At 46.4% G+C, this 5,187-nt stretch overlaps 1 non-coding gene across 1 annotated transcript; it reads right to left on the bottom strand.

Annotated features, from left to right (window-relative positions):
- Window positions 1–200: 200 nt before the first annotated feature.
- On the bottom strand, window positions 201–319 carry LOC125438649. Its single transcript, XR_007245362.1, has one exon. It is a non-coding gene; the product is annotated as a 5S ribosomal RNA (ribosomal RNA).
- Between the last annotated feature and the right edge of the window lie 4,868 nt (window positions 320–5,187).

Raw genomic sequence — 5,187 nt, forward strand, 5'->3', positions numbered from 1 at the left:
GTCTCCACGCCCTCGCCTCCCCGAGAGGCATCCTGCCTTTGAACATGAAGGTTCCATATAGCAATTGTGACTAATAATGTAACTCCCTGAACTGGGTTAATCCCTTTCAGGTACTGCAATTCATGGATTCTTAGCCTTTCGTACCTTTTATCTCACCAGTCTCTATCAAAGAACCTGTGTGTTTCACCTTTTATCTCACCGGTCTACAGCACCCGGTATTCCCAGGCAGTCTCCCATCCAAGTACTAACCAGGCCCAATCCTGCTTAGCTTCCGAGATCAGACGAGATCGGGCGTGTTAAGGGTGGTATGGCCGTAGGCATCAGGGTGATGTAGTAATTAGTAATTAGTAATGGTGTAGTAAATTAGTACTTTTAGTAATTTTAACTGTATTTCTTAACCTTGTTTTGTTTTAAAATTTTGTCCTGTTTTATATGCCAATAAAGGCTTGTGTTGTGTTGTATCTCACCAGTCTCTATCAAAGAACCTGTGTGTTTCACCATTGCTGTGTTCAGATTTGTGAGTTGGGGCATTTTCTATAATGTGATGATGATTTAGAAATGACTTGGTGCAAAAAAATTTGGGGGGGTCGTGGTGGGGTGGCTGCCCATGGGGGGGCATCCAACTCAGGTTTTTCCCAGGGCTCAGGTTTGCCTAGGTATGCCTCTGCCCCCTTTGCTGAGGAGGGGCTGGTGAGGGAACCTGTTACTAAAATTTTTGGATCTCACCACTGGGTGTTTGTATGTGTTCACAGATACTGCTCATAATTGGCAACCCAATTACGGTTGAAACAATGGCAAATTCACACATCACTGGTTTTAAAAAAAACACTGTGATGTTCAGTTAGCAGTAATATATTGAATATAGAACACAATGTTTTTTTAAAAAAAATCAGATCATGAATGATGTATTATTATTTATTTTTCTCCCAAATGATTCCTAGAGGAGATCATTAAAACTTTTTTTCTCCTCTCCCCCATTACCAGTAAAACTCATTATGGAAAGAAAGTTTCAAAGTTCAGCATCAAATTGTGTACCCTGTACCAATCCATCACAATGTGGAAATGTTTGCCCATTTATATTAACTGTGACAGTACGTTCCATCTCAAGATGGCTGGCATAACAACGTCTTCCAGTGCTGACAATGATTAAATAAACATTGTCAAAACATCATGTTCTCTAAAATAACTTTTTTTAACTGATGGGGATAAGGAGACATTGTTATGACTTTCTGAAAAGGAGAATCATGTTACAACTTAGTTATTTATAGAAACAGAGGGGGACTGGAGACCATGCTAAGAAGTACGGGTGATTCAAAATCAGTGCCCCAATCAACCAAGAGATCTTAGGGTTCTCACCCTGGTCCACTTCATGTTGAACAACCCAAAGTTGGCAACCTATCTGATTCAGTATGAGGCACTGTCATATATTCATGTGTCCCCATTTGTAAATAAATAGTTTTGTACATTAAGGACAGACTCCAGCTGAAAGGAAGCATGACCAACAGAATCACAGAAATAAGTTAGTCAATCATATTTTAGTTCCTGTCCTGAACAGGAGATACAGTGCGCTACTAAGATTCTGTTCAAGGCAAATCTGTGTGCAGCTTCAGCTACTGGCTGATCAGTTCGACTTGCTATCAATTTGTGTATCCCTCCGCCATTCTGGCTTCACCAACAGGGACTTTGCTGGTGAGCTTGACCAACTCAGCTGAAGCACCACTGGCCTCAGAAGAGGAGGAAGCAAATCCTTCCTCTGCTCTTGCTGGAACAATCCCTGGTTAAGGAAAAGCCCAGGAACTCCCTCCCAGTCCTCACACTCTTGCTCCTCTGAGTTACCTGAGCCAGAAGCGAGCCTGCCCTGGGACCTTGGGATTGGTTCTTCCTCCTGTCAGTCTTTGCTTTGTCACCCTCCCTATCCCTTCTCCAAGGCCCATGTGCTGCTTTCCCTGAAACCCTCCCCCCAATCCTAATTTCCTATGTGTGAGAGCAGTTGCTGGAAGTCCACCGGATAGCTCTGCTGATGTGGGTAGAATCTGGTTCTGTCTGTCTGGGCATTCACCCCCACTCCCAATTCCCCAGCCTCGCCTCTGCTGCGCTGGCTGAAGGAAGCCATCTTCCCTGGTTCTCTGAGAGAAGCCTTCTCCACTGGCTTCCCCTGGTCTGTTGCCTCCCTCCACCCTCAGTCAGCCTTCACCACCCAGCTCTGCAGCATCCTAGTGGACTCTACTCAGAGGTGGGATCCAGCAGGTTCTCACAGGTTCCCGAGAGTAGGTTACTAATTATTTGTGTGTGCTGAGGGGGGGTTACTAATTGGTGATTTTGCCACGTGATTTTTGTCTTAGTTACGCCCCTCCTCTCAGCAGTAGCGCACAGAACTTTTTTTTAAAAAAATGTTTATTAAATGTTTATTGAAGTTACAACATTACAAGAAAAAACATGAACTAAATTTTTTTACACGAAATTGACTTAAAGCGAGAAGAAAGTGTAAATAATATAGACCCCTATTGGGGGTCTATATTGGGGGTTCTGTACAGTGCGCAGAACTTGAAGCAGTCTAGCAGAAGGTGCACCGGCATGCGTGGCAGCCTGCACCTGCGTATATTCATTTCCCGCCCAAGGACCGGAGCAGTGGCTGCGTCCTTGCCACAGCCCTGCCCAGGAATGTCCCGCCCCTGGAATGCCCGGCCATGCCCCACCCAGCCCCATTGGCACTATGCCACAGTTTGAAACCCACCACCATGGGAACCTGTTACTAAAAATTTTGGATCCCACCACTGACTCTACTCCTGTGTGCTCTGGCATGTTCTCTTGGGTAAATGAGGCAGAGAGATCCAGGACCGCTCCTGGTCTTGGACACAATGCGAGTGGATGAGTTAGAGACACACATTGAGTTAGAGACACACGGATGCCCTCACTAGACTGGAGGTCTCCTGGGATTACAACTGAGCTCCAGGTAACACAGATGAGTTTCCTTGAAAAAAAAATTGCTAATGTGAAAGGTAGATTCTATGGCATTAAAACTCGTTGAAGTCCCTCCCTTCTGGACTTCACCCCTAAATTCTCCAGTAATCTTAGAAGCCAGAGCTGCCAACCTTATCTTTCACCTGTTTTAGTAAAAAAAAGGAGAACTTTTTCATGAATGTTTTGACATAATGTTAGCAAAGTTTATGATTGTCCCTTCCTCTTTTGAAACCCAAGGCTAAAGACCAGTGGTGGGATCCAAACATTTTAATAACAGGTTCCGATGGTGGTGGGATTCAAACAGTGGCGTCACCGCACACACGCACCTCCAGTCCCTATTGGGCAGGGAGGTTGCTTTAGTAACCCCTTCTCGGCACTCAGAAAAAATTAGTAACCACTTCTAGAGAAGTGGTGAGAACTGGTTGGATCCCACCTCTGCATAAGACCCATGGCAATCGTGGTGTAGTGGTTAAGACAATGGCATAGCTGCCATGGGGAGGGGGGCCACTTCCTGGGCGTGCACCATTGGGGTCCCGTGTGGGCAGAAAATTGCCCCCCACACCCCTCCCCCTGCCCTGCCAGGCCCAGCAGAAGCACGGAGCATTTTGGAGTCCAGCTGACTGCTCTTTTGCAGCCTGGAGTTTAGCCAGCTGCAAAGAGCAGCCAGCTGAACTAAGGTAAGTGGGGGATGGGGAAGTGTGGGGCCCCACAGGGAGGGTGTGTGGGGGCCCATGGGGGGCTAGCCCTGAGCAGACTAGAGTTCAGCCGGCTGCAAAGAGCAGCCAACTGAACTAAGTTAAGTGAAGTGTGGAGGGCTGCGTGGCACGGCCTGGGTGCCATTTTGCCCCAGGCACCATTCTCTCCCCCCCCATGCCACTGGGTTAAGAACAGGTGGACTCTAATCTGGAGAACCAGGTTTGATTCCCCACTCCTCCATATGAGCAGCAGAGTCTTATCTGGTGAACCAGATTTCTTTCCCCACTCCTACATTCCTGCTGGGTGACTTTGGGCTAGTCACAGTTCACTCAGAACTCTCTGCCCCACCTACTACACAAGATGTCTGTTGTGGGGAGAGGAAGGGAAAGGAGCTTTTAAGCCATCTTGAGTCTGCTTACAGGAGAGAAAGGCGGGGGTATCAATCCAAGCTCTTCTTCTTCCAAATGTAGACTGAAAAAAAAATATTGCAAAACATGAACAGATTAAAATAATTAGATTCTGTTCTCTTCCCCTTCCCAAAGCAAAACTGGAAGTCAAAGTCTGTGATTGTCGTCGTGGCCATGAAATGAGCTAAAATGGCCCCAAAAAGGAAGAACGAACATGATGATGAAAATATTCAGAATACTGAAAGACATATCCTTAGAAACAACTAGATGGTTCCGCGTAATTCGCCATCTTTGATGTGAACTATAAAGTGTGCATTAAGGGAAGTTTTGGTAGGCTGTGGATTCAAGGATTACCCCTTTCATCTCGTAGCAAGACTGAGGCTTGACTATCTCTCCAGGAAACCTTTAATGATAAAATTCCAGTGAGATTTTGTTAGTTGGGAGAAAAAACCACATTTCAAGGAAGGAAGCAAAACGGCTTCTAGGAAGGATTTCAGACACTGGCCTGTCAGTAATGTATTTACTTTCTCATGGGTATCAATTGATAATCTGATTGTGGAATCAATTGTCGGCTTGTTCCAGCTTCAGACTAGAATAAAGACATGGGAAATCTCACGTGCAGAAAATAAAGAAAACTTTCAGTAAAACAGAGGGTGTTTCCCCACTTGCCATGCCCCTCTGTATGCTGCACTCTGCTCTCAGCGTGCGTCATTTCTGGTGCGTGCCCGGGCTTCCCCACGACCCTGCGCTCTGCGTGGGGTCATCAAAAGGTGCTGTTTGGAAGAGCACCAGGAATGATGCGTGCTGAGGGGGCGCTACAGCGGCAGCGTCGGGGTGGCTGTGTTGTCGCAGCCCCTGTAGTGGGGAGTGCCGGGGGACCCCGTGCTACTTGCCTACAGTAGCGCGGGGCAGAAGGTAAGTGGGAAAACGCCCAAAGTTATTGTATTTAGAGGAGGCTGTAAAGTTCCGTGTACTTGTAGGTCAGGATTAAGGTATGCATGCTGGTGCCTGATATCCCATTCACACAACTGATTGGTCCTCAAACCAACATCTGTTTATTATTAAGGAGAGCTAAAGGTGCAAGAAACTGTTTTTAGAAAGGAAGTTTCTGCAATCTACCCTT

Source organism: Sphaerodactylus townsendi, linkage group LG08, assembly GCF_021028975.2.
Source record: "Sphaerodactylus townsendi isolate TG3544 linkage group LG08, MPM_Stown_v2.3, whole genome shotgun sequence".
In the NCBI taxonomy this organism is placed as follows: domain Eukaryota; kingdom Metazoa; phylum Chordata; class Lepidosauria; order Squamata; family Sphaerodactylidae; genus Sphaerodactylus; species Sphaerodactylus townsendi.